The sequence below is a fragment of the Nipponia nippon genome, unplaced genomic scaffold (assembly GCF_047370975.1).
Source record: "Nipponia nippon isolate SJK-2023a ecotype South Korea unplaced genomic scaffold, ASM4737097v1 scaffold_4, whole genome shotgun sequence".
NCBI lineage: Eukaryota > Metazoa > Chordata > Aves > Pelecaniformes > Threskiornithidae > Nipponia > Nipponia nippon.
This window is the reverse complement of record NW_028262358.1, coordinates 103,255,479-103,274,431: the sequence shown is the minus strand read 5'-3', so window position 1 is coordinate 103,274,431 and position 18,953 is coordinate 103,255,479.

The window sequence follows — 18,953 nt, the reverse complement described above, 5'->3', positions numbered from 1 at the left end:
AATGCCTTCCCATTTTCACTTCTGAGCATTAGAAATAGGGTTCTAAGCTCAGCTCAACCTCAGGAAACATATTTTTGTCATAGCTGGTTCATTCCAGACAAAGATCCTAAACATTAAGCTAGACATTAGACAAGGACAGTGAATAATATAGTCATGAAGCTAGATAAAATTCAATATCAGGGAGCATAATTTTGTAGATCAGTAGAATAAGCAAGTGATTAGGAAAACAGTGGACTCTAGATTCTTGGGACTGCTCTTTCAGTTTTTAATCAAATTTATTGGTTAAATGAATAAAAATTCATAATGCAGTCAGGTTATTTAGTTATGTAAATATATTTACATGATAATATTGCTTCTAAAAGTTCTAATATTATTAGCTATCTGGTCTTTCATGATGCATTTTAATTTTCTTGTATGGCTGTACTTTAGATCCACTGATAGTATCTACCACATAAGAATAATTGCAAGCATAGTAAAAACATGCTGAATATGCTACCTTGAAGTAAACACATTCTTTTGTAATAAATCTTTGACTTTACAAATAATAGAAGAAAGCTAACATTTATCAATTTTTGTGAATTTCACACATTTATGCTTTGTTTGTGAAAATGTTTGAGAAAGATAAACTTGGTACATAAATTATAACTCTCTAAGGAATAATTAATTTCAGTTTACAATAAATGATTTTGAAACTGAACATTCTCAGACTTGACATTAAACAGTAAGTGGTTAAATATTGGTTGATGTCCTTAAATATTACCTAGACTTTATTTTGCAGCTCAGAAACAAGCAGAAATTAAGTCAAATTTAATGCCATATTGATCCATTTAATACCATAACTTTGTGTCATTTATCGTCTAATATCTCATATTGGACTGTGTGGCTGAAGAAGGCTGAGCTTAGTGCTCACAGCTAAGACCTAAAAGTCAGAACGGATGGATTTATTTTTCTTACTTTACTACATAAATCCTTTGTGGAAAAAATACAGTATGTTTACAAGTTCTAAGCTGTCTAACTAAACATTGATGTAAAGAAGCATCTTATTTAATCACCAAAAGATACATACTCTAATAATAAATCCTGAATTTGACTAAAGAGTGAATAATTGTTCTGAAGTTATAGGAGGAATATGGTGAGCCCACATATTGCTTGGCTCAAAGTATGAAAACGGAGGACATTCGTATTCAATGTGTGATGTAGGTACAGTTTCTATTCACTTTTGTGAATGTTATCACTAACAAAATTACAGATTAATCAGAGCTGAACTGGTAAAGGTCTGTGCTCTGTAGAAGGAAGAGTGTGAAGAGCAAATGAAAAGTCACCGTCATAGGAGTGTATTTTCAATGGCTAGTGTTGAGGACGTTGTATGGAAGCACACAAATGTGCTAAGCAAACCCTCCCATGGCAGGAGAAAGTGAGGACAGAATAACCCTTTTGCAATTCCGCAGTTCAGCTACAAGTAAAATGACTTCCATCTTCAAAGCTCCTGAGCAACTCAACCTCCAAGTACCATGCAGTTATCATGCTACTTATGCTAGGATTTGGTCTTTGACATATACCAAATGATTCTTAAAGGGACCCCAAGTAACCATTAGTTGTTATGTTTGTTATTTTCTGCGTAGATTATTGTGGCATTTTCACCAATCCATTATCTGACCTTGATGAAAATCCAGGAAACGTTAGCCTGTTGCCTATGTCCAGGCTGCAGAATAATACCTCTGTTTTGACATACCTTTAATAAATCAGACATTTTATTTATCTTTGCAAAATGGAGTGAGATTGCTGGTTTATTTATCCTTCATGCACATCTGAGATGTAATTGGGAGACTTGATGTTACTGACATATTATTAAGCTATTTCATCTCTATATGTCATTCTGCAATAAATCAGAGGATAGCAATTTTAAGCTCTGTGCTGGCTACAAAATAATAGGAGTGCCTTAGAGTCTACAAAACATCCTGATAGTATTACTCAGTTCTCATTTTACAAGTTTTAATTGAAACCATTATCAAATAATGATTCCAGACCAGAAATAATTGTTAATAAAGTTCTGGAGATCATATCTACCCCTGCTGCTGTAAGTTCTGACTACCCCAGCTAAGGGATAAGAGCCTAGCTCTACAGCTTTTCTATCAGAAGATAGAGTGCCTATTAGAGTGAGTGAACAGAGAGATAGAGTAGATATATAGTGCTTCTGAAATTAGTGCTCTTGAAAACTGCTGGCTGGTTTCTCTGGAAATTGAGATCTTCTACTGTATGATATGAATGACATTGGTATCAACATCTGAAATTTTACAGGTATGTGTCAAGTTCTGCCAGAGCATTTCCCATGGGACTACGAACTATAAATCCAGTAAGCAGGGTGAGGGGATGGACACAAATGCTGTGCTGCAGCAGTTTGAACTGCTAAGTTGTTAACATACTCACTCACATGTTCTTAGACCACACTAACTAAACTGGCCCTGCTCTGAGCATGGGGGTGGGCAAAGCAGCCTCAGTGGTCCTCCCCAAAGACAGTGATTCTATGATTTTGTGAGCCTGTGCCTGTTCCAGGCAATGCCTGGGCATGAACCAGACACTGCTCTCAGCACACTCTAATGGATGGAGCCTTCTTATTTTTGGATACAAAAATGAAGGCAGAGACCTACTTTATATAGTTACAAGTTATACATATTTTTTCTGCTTGCCTTTGGGAGTAGAAAAGAGAGCATGATTTTTTTTTTACATTTCTGGGCATGAGCGCAGTGATAGGGAAAACCCTTAACAGTAGGAAAGGCAGGGCATATTCAAATTGTACAAAATGTCTGCTGATATAAAGCTGTTAAAGTACAGCATTTACTTTCCTGTAGCTCTTTGTGGACTGAGGCTACTGGTGAGCCATCAGATGTATCTTCTGTGTCTACTCCCTGGGAAAGATATAAGCCTATAAGTAAAAAACCTTGATATCCTGTTTTTCTTACCACTACCATACAGTCAATGTTATTCCTATGCTATTGCTCTTTAATATGATTTATTCCAGGTGAATTTTTAGACATAATAATAGATATCTGTGTCAAGCTATATTTTATTATTACAGATCTTCAAAAAGGGAACGTTCCAGTGCACATATTCACAAAGATACTTTTTAAAGCCATTTCACAATCACTCAAATAAAAGTATGTGTTCCATAAATAGATTGCTATATTTCTAGTGGACTGGATGAATTTTTTTTTTACTCATGTTTTCCATAAAGAACGCTTTGTATGATTTTCTAAGTGTTCATCAAGAAAATTAATGATTTTGTTGCAAAAGCCCTGCTGTGGTTCATGACCTGTTGTAGACCCGTCTATGTGAACGCAGTCTAGACTCAGATGAAGTACTTATAAATGCAGAAGCAAGACAGCTAGGTACTCTGAAATTTCTCTGGAGTCCATAGACTATGCATAGCAGTGATCATAGAATTGTTTAGGTTAGAAAAGACCTTTAAGATCATGTTGCACATTTTGAAACTTTCAGAACCAGTCTGGTTGCTACATAATTTTACTTTTCCTGCAAACTAAACTTCTATGAATGTCATTGAATTCTTGCAAAAACAAACAAACAAACAAATAAAAAACCAAACCAAACCAAACAAACCCACTAACAATTAAGAAAATGAGTGGGATCTTGATGGTCCATCAATGTACACATGATTAAGTAGGTTTTGTGTAATGTATGTGGGTCTAGAAAATAGTTCACTACCACTACGAAGTAAGAAGGAACCTAAGAAATCTCAGTTTTTGTTTTAGTATGTAAATTACCTTTTAGTACCCGAATTACCTTACCCTAAACTATGTTAAGGAAAATAAGTTTGACTCTTCTAATCATATGCATTTTTTGTGCATCAGAAATGAATGAGTGGTTATCAGCCAGAGTTCCCAGCAGTAAAATGTCGTTGGTTCAATCTTTTAAGGAGTACATAAGCAAATATATCTGTAACCTGCAGACTCAGCACGCAGAAACGTATGCATATCACTGTCCTCTCAATATTAACCTTACCTGAGCTCCTGTAACTCCAATGTTGGCTTTGTTTGTGTACCAATCCTTTTATTAATTTGGGCTCAACCTAGGGACGTGTGATGATTTCTGTATTTCTCTACGTGGGTGTAACAGCCTACCCAGCTGGAGTAACATTTCTCTCCTGTCTAACACATTTGTCCCACAGTGCTGCAAAACAAACAAAACTGTAAGAGCTCCTTTCTATGCATAATGTATTTTTTTCTATGCTATGCATTCAGAAGACAGAATTAATATAATAAAAATGATGATTTTATTTCAGTTACTGGGAACCCTGAAGAGGGATGTTTGGTTGGTTGGTTGGTTGGTTGGTTGGTTGGTTTGTTTGTTTGTTTGTTTGTTTGTTTGTTTGTTTGTTTGTTTTAATTGCCTCAATGCACTTATTTACCTGCAGGCTGTAGATGTTTTTTTTCTCAAACATTTTCACATTGGTTTGGCAATGTAAGATGAAACATACTACTTGTAAAGTTTGATATAGTAGTAACAATAACAAAAGTGTAGTAACACCTATAATAAAAACTCTTGGTGTTTAGTGTAGTGAACACTCCCCTATGCTAAGTAAATACATCACATATGAGCATCCATCTCTACTGACATATAAATTTATCAGACCTTCTTAGTATATGCTTGCATTGTGACTGTTATAAGTTGTAAATGATCTAAATTTATTACAGAAAAATAAAGCAAAAGGAATAAATAAAATGAAGCAGATGTACAGTTAATTAGATCAGTGCTTAGGTAGGAACTGGTGGGTTTGAGACCACTAAAAATCTGATCTTCAGAATCTAAATTCAAAGAGCTATTTTTAATATTGTAATTATTGAAGTATTTTATTCCTGTTAGTCCTCAATTAAATAGAAAAATGAAAATTGCTTCTCATATCCTAATTTATCACCATAGTCATAAGCAGAAATGGGAGTTGAAAAGAACACACTTTCTTTTATTTCTGGATTATGCTATAGGATAAAGTACAGACTTTCATACATCCTTTCATAGTAACTTCTTAATTTTGCTGGACAAGATGTCCAATTTCTGTAGATATCAAAGCAATGATGAAGATGGTAAATCAGTAAGCATCACCTAAGTTGACAGCATCACTCATTTATTAATGATAATGTTCTTATAAATTTATAACAAATGGAGATTTCCTACTGAAACTGAAATTATAATTCAGAATCTGACCTGGAAAATGTTCATGAGGGAAGTTAGAGGGTTTCCATATTTTCCAGGTTGATATATGGATATCAAAGATCAAATTCCAACCACAGACATCTTCAGAATAATTTTTTTTTCTTATGAGTTTCCCCTTTTTTCTGAATTTTAGCTCTTGTTTATTACAGATTTTTACATGTTTGTTCCTCCAGACTTCTCACTAAGATAAGTATAAATGTCATATTTCTGTAATACTATGATTTTTTATTTTACATATTGGAAAACAACTATTTAATTCTTCCTTGGTGAACTCACAATGATTAAGTGGACAAAAAAGAAATCTGTGTTAATCAAAATAATCCTATTTACAAATCTCTTTGTTTTTTATGGTAGCATCTGACTGTATCAAAAATATAAACATCTGTCCAACTTTGGATCATCGTAGATTTAGATGGTATCCTCTTGTCATTGTACTGAAACTATTCCATTAACATGACTTGGAGTCACATAGATGGTCAATTAAATCGATTTATTCATGTTCTTATGAACTGTATATCACTATATAGCAAAAAGGGGAAGATCATCTTAAGATACCTGCTTAATGTCACAAAGGACATCAAGAAAATTGGCAGCCAGAAATGCTACAGAAAAAGCAGAAAGAAAATTCTGCTAGTTTAGAAACTCTCCAGTGAAGGTAGATGAAAACAGTCTGGATATTTGGCCTTCTTAATCCCCAAATGGTAACAACAAGGTGTGCAACAGCTGATCTTTGAGACCAACTTTTTTTTCAGATGCTGCTGCATTGGCCACATTACCCTCAAAGAGAACAGACACAATATAAAAGTACTGCAGAATAATATTGTAGATTGACCCTGCTGTAAAAACAGCCATTCTGCTGTACCTGTGTCAGGAAAATTATTCTCACCAAGGAGTTCCAAGAGATTATTAAATGACAGTGCATTTAGCCACTGAATATAAGAAGCTTTACATCATCACCTCCGTTGGCTGAAAAAAAGAGGAGCTGAGGATGCTTTTCTGTGGGTACTAAAGTAAGAAGATTAATTAGTACAACTTTCCGGTAGAGAAATAGTGCTGTGCGTACTGTACAAACCCACTTTTCATAACAAGACAATATTTCTACATATATTTATTTTTAAAAAAATATTTCAGTTCAGACAAGACATTCTTCCTTAGAAAAAAGTATGTTTCATGAAATAAAACAGTATAAAAATGTATTTATTTTAAACACTTTACAGTTTTCAAAAACTCAGTATGACTGCTGTAGTTACCATTTAATATATGGTATTCATTGTACCAATTTAGATAGCTAGGCTATTTAAAAAGCTAAGAATAAGCTAATCATTATGGGCTGTTTTCATTGTCAACAGAATTAGAGAAAAACATAAATACCTCCAGAAACATACAAGTACCTCAAAAGGCATTCATCTTACCTGTCTTAGCCACGTACTTCAGAATGACATGACTATCCATTGTTTGTGCAGCCAGGAAAGACTTACCGGCTTTGACAGACATCTAAGCCTTTTAGATAGCTAAGCTAGGTCATCAAGGTGTTCAAACAGTGCTTTATGGAATATAGAAAATGCATTAATTTATTGTAGTTAAACTCCACACTTAAGAGGCGTTCCAATAAATGAGATATAGACAGAGTTGACTGACATAAACTGATAACACACTAAACACATGAACAGTTAATACGCTTGACAGGAGCTAAGTCATTTTATGTTCATTTAAGCAAAACAGGCAGAGTCTGATAAACTGTTTTATTTGGCTACTCAATAAACTTATCTGAGTTATAATGTCTTACACAATGAAACCAAATCAAACCTATCATGTTATAAAATAAAATCTCTTGCATAACAAGAGCACATTAAAAATTGAACATGGTGCTCTGTCAGTTTCAGCAGTATTGCTGAACTTGCTCATTTAGATTCTTGTATCTTGAACTCTTCATTTCATCAAATTAGATCACATGAGAAATAACTGGATTTTCTTAAAATGAATTTAATACATATACTTGCTTTTTGATACTTTAAAAAGTCAACTGTGACTTAAAATTGGCATAAGATCAAAAGAAGCATGATATACAGTCTTTAAATTTGACATGAGAATTCTCCTCTACCATGTTTTGGGAAAGTTCAGAAGTTATAGAAAAATATTGATTATTATATAGATACTTTGATGTATATCATATTAATCCCTTATCAAGGTAAACTGAACATCAGTTTTTTGGAAAGAAAGGACTTCTGATTCAGTTAAGTACTTCTTACATTGAAGAAGAAAAAAAGTTAAATAGAAAATTAATATTTTCTTCAGCTCTTTTATTTTTGTTAAATAGCAAAGATTTTGGTGTATGCAAAATAGAGTTGAATTTGGTATCTTTTTTTCTCCAGCTAACATATTAATCTTTTACTCTATTTGCCCCCTTTGTATTTGCCCCCAACTGATCTGTTTTGAACAAAGATGGAAGATAATTTCAATAAGTTCATTTACAACATCTCACTTTATATTTGGTAAAGTGAGTTTTTATTATCTTAACATGACAACATATATATTGCTTTACTAAGTAATATGCTTAAAAACCTGTTTCACTAAAAATTCTTCCTACCTTGTATCATTGTAATATTTTCTCCACAAAGCAGTGACCAGTGTCAGGTTATGTGATTAAAGGTCCATCTCCATAAGCCTGTCCCAAGGGAACCTCAGCCCAGGGGCTGGGGGACACCAAGTACCAGGAGCCAGCAGGGGCAGCTCTCTGGGGCACCTCACAGACTGAGGGGGGGGATCACTCCTGGTTAAACTCCATTTATAACTGTTTTCCTGAGTGAGGGACTCTATTCTCTGTGTGTGTCTGTGTATGGGGGTCTGCATGTCAGCACCTGGAGTCAGACCACAGGACTGTAAGTCTGGGCTGGATACTGGAAAGACCAACAAGCCTGAGAGCTGGCTACTGGAGGGATCGGGGGAGCCAAGGTAGCTCTTAGAGACCATTACATCTGGGGGTTGGCTACTGGTAAAGTCATAGGTCTGGACCAGCAACCTGGGGAGGCCTGTCTGCATGTGTGTGTCTGCGTGAAGCAACTGGGAGACCTGGGGATCCAGGGGTGAGCAACTGGACAGACTGATTGTGTAAGGCCAGTTACAGGGAGCATCACTCATGTCTGTATCCTTCTGTGTATGTGTGTGTGTGTGTAGGTCTGAGTATCAGCAGCTGGAGAGGGGGTGCAGCCTCAGGGGCTTGTATGCCCAAGTGCCAGCAGATGAGGAGACTGGGATCCAGGGGCAGCCACTGAGCAGAATGACTGAGCCCAGCTGCCGGGGGGATCCACATTGTACTTATATGTATTTTTTCCACTAACGGTTTTTCACCCCCATTAGCCCAAAAGAGGACAGAATGAGGCTTTTGGTACATCTTGTGTTTATCTGAGTGAGATGTTTTTACGTCTGTGTTCATCTGTTGGACCAGCTGTGTATATGTATGTGTATATACAGAGAGAGCTGTGACTGTTAACCTTAGAGAAGGCTCAGGGGGATCTTATCCATGCATTTAAATATCTGAAGGGACCATGTAAAGGAAGATGGAGCCAGGCTCTTCAGTGGTGCCCAGTGACAGGACCAGAGGCCAAAGTCACAAACTGAAGCACAACAGGTGCCGTCTGAACATCAGGAAACACTTTTTCACTGGAAGGGTGAACAAGCACTGGCACAGGTTGCCCAGGGAGGCTGTGGATTCTCCATCCTTGGAGATACTCAAAAACCACCTGGACACAGTCCTGGGCAACCTGCTCTAGGTGGCTCTGCTTGAGCAGGTATGTTGGACCAGATGACCCGAGTTGCCCTGTCAACATCTCTGTCACGAAGCAGCTCGACACCTGTAACCAGACAGTTGGTTATAAATGACTTACAAGTCTTCCGAAGACAAAGAGCCCGTTTCCACTGTTTGACGCTTACTTGTCCAGTTCCTTCTCAAAGTTCAACTTAATTCTTGGAGCATTTTCTTAAATGAACATAGTTTTTGTGCTCTTTAAAAATGCATTTTTTTTTTTTTTTTGAAGCAGCCTGAGATTTACCCTAGGTGACTGTATAGAGTTAAAAATTTTAAGTGAAGCGGAATAAGAAACCGAAAAGGAAGACTTATTACTTGAAAGGCTTGAGGGCATTGCTCCAATTAGCTGTAAAATTAACTCCCTACTATTTACTCTAATTTTACTACTTCCTGAGTGGCATCCCTTTCTTAAAAACCTAAATATTTTCAAGTGTTGTCAACACTTCAATAAAAAATACGTGCTGTCATGACAATATATTCTCATGAACACAAATGATTTGACTCACCGAAAGGGTTGTCAAGCATTGGAACAGGTTGCCCAGGGAAGTGGTTGGGTCTCCATCCCTGGAGGTATTTAAAAGACGTGTAGATGTGGTGCTTAAGGACATAGTTTAGTGGTGGACTTGGCAGTGTTAGGTTAACAGTTGGACCTGATGATCTTAAAGGTCTTTTCCAACCTAAACAATTCTATGATTCTATGAGCTCCAGAGGTCCTTTCCAACCTCCAACATTCTGCAATTTTGTGATATAGTATAGAATTCTGAAGGAAAGGACAAATAAGTGGTATCAGAAATTTTGCAAAGCTTACTTAAATTATGAAACCTTGCTCAGATCCAGAATTAAAATTGATTTAATTATGGATAACTACACTTAAACATAATAACTTATGTGTTTCATTATTCTATGCTGTGTTTCCTATCATATGCTTTTTATGATGCTTTTACAAATTCTGAATATCTCTATTTTGAGCACAACTGGTTATAAAATCTGATAATTTTGGCCTAAGTTTACCATTGACCAATACATCACAGGTAGCAGTTCCAAATCAAATAGAAACTAAGTTTTGATGAACGGTTAGATGAGCTGAAGTATTTGCAGTTTTCAGGCTGTGTATCTATGTATAATGGCAGTGCACCGTTACAAAAGATGCATAATGAATTTCCTCAGGCGATTTGATGCAGTTAAGGAACAAGGAGCTAGAGATAGGTCTGCTCTTCTAGGCTTCCCAGCATGAACAAAAAAAGAAATTAATTGAGAATTTTTAAATTATGAAACAGAGAAAAATAAAGTACTAAAAGAGAAGGTAGTGCAATAGGAAAGATTGAGCAGAATCCATAAGATTCTAAAATCTGTAAGACACTTTGGAAATCTGAGAGGTGAAGGAAATCAACTGTTAATATACATGCTGTACTATCTGTATCATATATATTCTTCCTGGGCAAGAGAGGATGGAAGAGTGGTTCATTAAGAGACTGGGAGTTTCTTGTTTGACCTAGTCATTAGCATCAGTTTATGCTAATATCCTGGCAGAAACAGGCAAGAAGTTCCAAGAACTTCCAGACAAGAATCTCTTTATTTACTCATAAAATTCTTCTTGTGTTCTGCTAGTTAGCCTGTTTTTCTACCTATATATTGTGAATCAGAATTTGCCACAAGTAACATCTCAGAGCACTATACCTGAGATGACTTCAGGATGTTCATATGTATGGTTCTGCCTTCATATCCATAGGGTAGACTTCATATTTAAGAGGCAGGGGAGCGAATCAGAGAAAACTCTTAGTTAATTTTTAAGGATTTTTTTCCTTATGTTTTATAGAACCTACTGCCGTGTTTCATATCCAATTATCTCAAAATTGTAATATTCTGAAAGACTTGGAATTGTTCATTACTGGATTGAATTCTTTAAATAATAGGTCACTATTTTAGATTACAGTTTTCGACCAAAATGTTCATAATCAGTATGCTACGTAAATGGTAACCTATTCAGTGCATCGTTTAGCAAACACTTCAGTGTTTGAATTCACCCAGTTATAGTTAAACTCTCATCTCCACAGAAAATGCTTGACTATTAGTTAAATTTAGGTGAAGGTACACCTTCATGTAATTTCTGAACTTCAAACAATTTAAGGAAAACAGCGAATAACCCAGGGGTATCCACTTCATCAGCTGAAGTAAAATTTACTTTTACAAAAAGAATAAAAGAATAAAATAAAATAAGATGATCTTACACGGTATTCATTGATTAATTTCATTGAATTTGGTATGGTGTTTTCCTATGAGTGCAGTATTTTTTTCAATGATTAATATGTTTTAATTTCAGATTTATGTGTGCTGCTGTTTTGAAGAGTAAATGTGTATAACATACAAATATCAAGTTTTCTCTAGTACATAGCTAAATGTTATACATTTGTGAGGTTTGCAGTATTTCATTTTTTCTAGCATGTATGTACTGGTTGTATGTCTGCTGCAAATAGTGTAATTTCACACTTAAATGAAATCTAAATGTGCTAGAATCGAGAACTGATATACGTATATGTTATACAGTATAGCCTGAGTTTTGTAGAAATTCATAACCCAGTTCTAATTTGATCTTACAGTTTTAATTGAGTCTTTGTAAAAATTCAAGGTATTCTTCTCTCTAAAAGGATTCTTTACATACTGTTCAAGAATTCCTTCCTCTTCATGTCCCTCACTCTGGGGAGTATGTCCCTACAGGACTTCAAAGAACTTTTTCAATCTTTTTCTTCTCACTGACTTTCTTGATTAAATGGTCCCTCTCACCACTGTCTGCTCCCAAGTTAATTCTTTTTTAGATTGCACTATTCCAAGAGGAAGGCAGGAGAAAGAAGTTTCCAAGAAAATGACAATTTTTTCTACTCCTTAGCAGGAGCATGAAATTTTATATGAGGACAGAAATTTGGTTATTTTCCACTCCTTGGAACATAGTCATCCTGTCTGCAGTAGGAAAGGATCTTGTGATCTGGCAACTGGTACTTTTTTTAGGTTCTGCTTTTACTAGCTGCAGACCAGATCCTAAATTTTCTCTGATATTTCTCTCTCTTTCATCCCAGATTTTGGTGTTAGACCTTCAAAACAAAATTTTACAGTCATTAATATTTGGAGAATTTTTTTTTCCAGAGATTCTCCATATAGCACTGCTTTGTTACATATGGTAAAAAAAGACCTGTCTCATAACTGTTTTTTAGTATTGTTAATATAAGTATCTTAAATATCAAAAGAAAAGTAAAGTCATCAGTATAAAATGATCAAGTCTAAATTTGTGTTATATCATAATCTATCATAAAATATCTTACTTGTATGTATTTTACATTGAATAAAAGTAATCTGAGGGGAGTAGATAGTGAGTCACTATTGATCAAGTCAGTATTAGGTAACAGTAGCTTGACTGAGAACACAAAAGTAGATAACGTGACTTTTGTAAAAACCACAGACCAATACCTGAGTTAGTTAGTATGAATTCTGTGGCTTCATTTATGTATTAATAAACATAAGCTGGGAAAGCAATGTTGCATATCAAAACTCTTTGAAGTTAAAAGAACTTATAAACATACATGACTGCAATCACAGGAAGAAAAAATAACCAGGAAGAAGTTTTTCTCTTAGATTGAACTAAAGAACAAACTGTAGAAACAGAGTGACAAAGGAAGCCTGTTCTATGTGAGGCAAATTGACAAGGCTGCAAACCAAGACAGAAGAGAAGGACAGAGGAGGCAGTGTTAGATCAACCTGAAAAGCAATGTAATAAAATGGGATAAAAAGAGAGTAAAGGACATAATATCCGAAGATATACCAATTGCAGTATGTTCAGAAGAGCTATTTAAAATGACATAGTCTGAAACTCCATTTGCCTACAAGCATCATGTTGACCTCAACACTCATATGTGCTAATTGTACTGTTTTAAATGCAACTACAATCTTCCACCCTTGCTTTTAATATTTTCTAAACTATTATTTGGGGTTCTTTTTCTGTTGTTGTTTTTAAAGGGAAAGGATACTTCCAGATTATTTACTATTGCTTGCTATTATTATGTTTTTTACATCCAATTTGACACTGCCACTCTACATTCAAGTTGCTGTTGGTGTGACATTGCATGCACCATGCTAGTATAGTACTACCATGGCATGGCCACTAGACCAAATATGAGGTAACAAGAAATGACTAGAAACTACTGGGAAGAAAAGAAGATCAATAATAAGTTAAATTATGTGCTAAATAATACATGGAGAAAACATCACCATGAGGTAAAATGTTCCTATCTAACTGTCATCCATGCTTGAGAATCATGTCAAACTGCAGAAACTGAATGATTTTATGTTTAATTTTCCAAATAATTGCCTTATTCAAAAACCAAATGCATTCTAGTTCACATTACAGCTCTGCAGAATCTTTTTATATTTTCCTGTCAGTTTATTTGGCAATTTTTTGGCACTTTGCCATTTTATACATTCCTTAGGGATTAGTAGCTATAGATATTCTTATTCCTGTCAGTAGCCACTTAAGCAGCGTCACATTTTCTGTATACACTGCACTGTTCATTCACTTCGCAAAACACTCCACTTTCAACTGCTTCTCCATCGATTAGACTGGAGGAAAAAAACCCAAATCACTCAGTTCTACAGCATTACATAAAGGAAGACTAGAATTAATACAGTGACTTTCAACCTTTCCTGTGTGAAACTGCTCCCTGATAACACTGTTGCAAATTTGGTGCAAAACTGGGGATATTGGGAAGAGCTGGGTAGCTTTTATATTCTGCCCATGAAAAGAATATCTCTGAAAAAAACCATGCTGCTGGGCAGTGTTCTTTAAGAACAGGCTGCTTGCAATAAGGAAACATAATCTCTTCTCTATTCTCAAACACAGTATTTCTAACTGCAAGAAGGCAGCTAACAGCTCTTTGGTGGACAAGGAGGTCTGGTGGTAAATACGCATATCATTATCTAAACTAGAGAAGAGTTCTGTCAGAGAAACCCTTAAAAAAAAAGTTTCATTTCCTTATCAGGTACTTTGTGTTGTTCTACTGGCATATTATGTACTTACAGATTCCCATAAAAATAAACAATATTAAAATGACTGTGAGTGTAGTAGGCTGTACCGTTGTCTAAAGCCTAGTGTTTTTTCACTATGATACTACATGCACCACCAACACAAGAAGAATGATAATGCAAGGTCATTCCAGTGGAGAGAAATAGTTATTGAAATAATTCAATGTTTTTTTTTCTGGTTTTCCTCCTCTGCACATTGCATCAGTAGACTGTGAAACAGCCTGACATCTCCTATGTAGAGATTCATTACAGACAAATATAACCATAATTTCATTTGGTTGTCTTAAGAAGTACCAGCTTTCCAAAAATCTACTAGGTGACTGACTGCAAATTGGTATAGCCATACCACGGATTTTTAAGTTGACTGTAAATAAATTACTTTTATTTGATTATGAGTAGCAGATCCTAATGTAATACTTATAACGCTAGAGATTAAAGATATGAAGGCTGTGGGGCTGGCTTCCCTTCACATATAAATGTGAAGGTTCATTTCATTCCATATACTTTAAGCATCAAAATGGAAATGTTGACGTTAGGAGCTTAATCACTTACACCACCTGTATAGGAAGAAGCACCTCCAAGTTGCTTCACATATCTGATGGAAAGATTTACTCGCCTGAGGTAGTTCCTAAGCTACCTATACCTACCTCCGTCCTGTACTGCCTATACCTGGTATACTCCCTATATCTACCTCCAAAAAGGGAATCACGTATATGAACCCAAGTTCTGAAACACTCATTTTTTACAATCTAGGGCAGCTTAGAAGTTTAGCTTAATTGGTTCTGTAGCAAAAAGAAAAAAAAAAGAATAATGAAATTAATCTAATACCTTATGCTTCTTATGCTTCTCATTTCTATGGTTGGTCTGTTGGTTTTCTCTGAAATGAGATTCATGCTTGTAATACAGGTGAAGAACAGCAGGTAATAGGCAGGTAATAGGCAGGTGTGCTACCAAATACTCTGAAGTCTGAGATCCCAAGTGGAAAGGATTTTTTTTTTTTTTTAATTTTCCCTTAGGAGAAGGGCAAGAATGGAACATGCAATCTATAGTTATCAGAAAAATAAGGGGGGCAGCAAAAGATGAGGTTATTCTTGTAATCATCCTGTATAGCATAATCAGTGCCCTTCCAGTTATGTTGAACCTTTTTTTACCATCTGTAGTGGTGCCAGATAGGAGACAACTTTTATCATCTGAATATTTGCTTCTAATTTTAAAACAATTTCTTAAAAAAAAATGGTATTTCTTCTATAAAGCAGGATTCTTAGACTCCACATGATTCAAGGCTTTCTCCTTTCATTGGATGACTGAAGAGCCTACAGTTATTACTAGTTATTAAAAGTTTCATCTGAGAACATACAGTCCCTTCCATCATCTGAATTTTAAAAATATATTTTTTCTGTCTGCCAAATAGGAAATCTGGGTTGCTTGCTGCAAAAGGAAAGACAAAAAGGAAGAACATATTGTTCCCTGTAGAACTACTCTAACTAATTAATGTTGAATATTGGGCTAAAGAAAATCGTGAATGTCATAATAGAAAATTTCATTATGTTCCATCATGGAAAAATGCCTAATTCCACATCCCTGACTGAGATGAATGGAGTGGTTAACAGCTTATAAAATTTTGTTTCTGGCTATTTTTGGTATCAGACTGCATCATTGCATTGGTTTACGTTTAGTTTCACAATTCTAAGGTTTCCTGGAAGTAGAAGAGTTTGAAACACCAAAAAGAAGACGAAGAAAAAATAAAGTAAGAAATGGAGAAAAAAAATTGTGTTATAACCCTTAAAACATACACCAGCCTGGCCTTGAGGGATTGTTCTGGAATGTTGAGAGCAATACATTTACTACAGTGGAAATATAAAATGGCTAAAGACAAGAGCAACTGATCAACTCCTTTCACTTTAATACAAATAATATGAAAGTTGTAAGTGAAAAAATTAAGATAAAAGAAAAATGATGAGTCTAAATAACATCATTATATATGAATTAAACATTGACCTAGACTTCACATCAAATCCTGGCTTTGAAATTAATCCATCCTGTGATCTCTGATAAATTATTCTTTCTATCAGATCCTCATTTTTACCATATTTAAATGAGTAAAATGTAAAATAAATGAAGAAAAATTGTTTAGAAATTAAGAACTCATAGAGCATATATACCCATATTCAGAAAGGCAACTACTGTTATCTGTACAGAAGCGCAGGGATTAACAAACATAGTTTAATTCACTTTAAGAACTGTGCGCAAAAAAAAGGAGGGTTGTCTTTGAGTAAGAGCTTGCATAATCGTGCAATCACAGCACAGAGGTGTTATAGAATCATAGCATTGTTTAGGTTGCAAAAGACCCTTAAAATCATCAGTTCCAACCATTAACCTAGCACTGGTGAGTCCACCATTAAACCATGTCCCTGAGCACCACATCTACCTGTCTTTTAAATACCTCCAGCGATGGGGACTCAACCACTTCCCTGGGCAACCTGTTCCAGTGCCTGACTACCCTTTCAGTGAAGAAGTTTTTCCTAATATCCAACCTAAACCTGCTCTGGCACATTTCAGAGAGCTGCAGGTTCTCTCAACTGAAAACAAATTTTGAGTTGTATTTTTTGGGCAAAGCTACTTCAGAAAGGCAATGGAATGGGTCTTTCAAGCTTCACCTTCTCTTCTCCCAAGTCCTCTTCACATTTGCTTTGGCTGAAACCTATCCTAGGCCTACCTGGCAGTTTATTCTTGAAAATTTTCACTGCTGGGCTCCATACCTAGCAGATGACCTATAAGATCTTGTGGGTCTCATTCAAATTTTTTAAGCACTGTGCATGACCATACAAAAGCATCAATAAGTCTCATTAGTGGCAGAATAGTAACTCAAAAATTCTTGGCTTTCAACCCTACTCAGATTATCCTCCTCCTCTTTATTCAGTAAGCAATCACAGGCTTCCTCTGTTTATTTTGATAGTTACACAAAAAAGCTTTTTTGAGTTTTCATTGTGTTTGCTGAGAAAAATATTTATTCTCTTATCTTTTCTGCATCTCAAAATTCTCAGTTTTAAATTGTTTTCCTTAACCTTAATATATCTAAAATAAACAATTACTTGTGGAGCTCAGAATAAAAAAGTAATTATTGACACAGTAATAAATGAGCTAAGTAAAGAAAAGTTCCTAGGTAAACAAGTTTATTAAACTGTTAGAATGCACTGGGAGCTAACACTATGGAAGATAATTTTACAGTCTAGAACAGTCAGTTAATTCTCTTTCTTGCTGTTCGAGCTGTGTAGTTTAAGTTTTAGGCACCTAAAATAACACTGATCAATCACCAATACCAATTTTATGGCTCTGTCATAAAGCAGGCATACTGTAATTCATAAGGAATGATACCTTCTTGTGCTGCAATCTCTCTTTATTTTTAAAACATCTAATAAAAGCAAGTATGTAACAGATATTCCACGGATGAATCTCTTCTATTAAGCATCAACAAGGCATTTATGGATGATGCATATGTGTTGACAAAGAAACACAAGCCAAGTTTTCACAGGTGTCAGTTCTGTTTTGGAACTTGAACAACCAATTAACTGGGGCACTGAGGCTGCTGTAGGCTTCATCGGCTGTTCACAGCTTGATGGTGCACTACATCGTTGGGCACAGGCAGCACATAATGGAGCTGTGTTCTGCCAGAAAGCTTACTTCATGCTTCATTGGAAGGCATACACAACAGTGAGACCTCACACACAAATAGTGAGCAAATATGAGCCTTGTAAAAGATGTATACAATATGGGAGACGAAGCCTAAGAAATCAGAAAGGTTTTTAAAAGAATGTGGAAGAATAAAAGGGAAGAGAAGAGAAAATGGAGGTATTGCAATAGTATGAAGAAGGTAAGACAAAAGTAGCACTGAATAGTTGAGGTTGGAAATGACCTATGGAGATCATCTGGTTCAACACCGTTTTTAAAGCAGATCAGTTAGGGCAGATTGCTCAGGGCTGTGTCCAGTCAGGTTTTGAATCTAAGGATAGATAACCTGGACCAGAGGGCAACCTGTTCCAGTGTTTGACCATGCTCACAGTAGATAGGTTAAGTAGAAATTCCTGTATATCGGTTTGCACTCATTGCCTCCTGTATTTTCACTGGATACCACCACAATGATTCTGGCTGCATTTTCTTCACCTCTTTGCTTCACTTTACCACGCACACCATAAGAAGATCCCCACTGGGCCTTTTCTTCTCTTCCTAATTCAGCTCAGGAGGCTGTTGGCCTCTTCTTCAAAGGCGCATTGCTGGCATGTTCACCAGGGCCCTCAGGGCCTTTTCAGTAAAGCTGCTTTCCAGCCAGTCAGCACCCAGTGCATACTTGTGCTTAAGGCTGTTCCTCCGCAGGTGCATTTCTCCTGCCTGTCAATGTTGCTCTGAATGACAGAACAAGCATTTAGTGTATCAGTAACTTTTCCCAGTTTTGTATTGCCTGCAAACCTGCTGAGGGTACACTCTTGTGCCAGAGTCCAGGCCATTAATGAAGATGTTAAGCAATGTTGACCACAATATTGACCCCTAGGGTATTTCTCCACTAGTGACTGGCCTCCAGCTGGACTTTGTGTCACTGATTACAATCCTCTGGGCCTGGCTGTTCAGCCAGTTTTCAGTCTACCTCATTGTCCATTTATCTACCCTGTATTTTATTAGTTTGTCTATGAGGATGTTATGGGAGACAGTGTTGAAAGCCTTACTAAAATCAAGATAATCACTGCTCTCATTCACCCTCATCTATGAAGCTAGTTATCTCATTGTAGAAGGCTATCAGGTGGGTCTAGCATTATTTCCCCTTAATAAATCCATGCTGACTACTCCCAATCACCATCTTGTC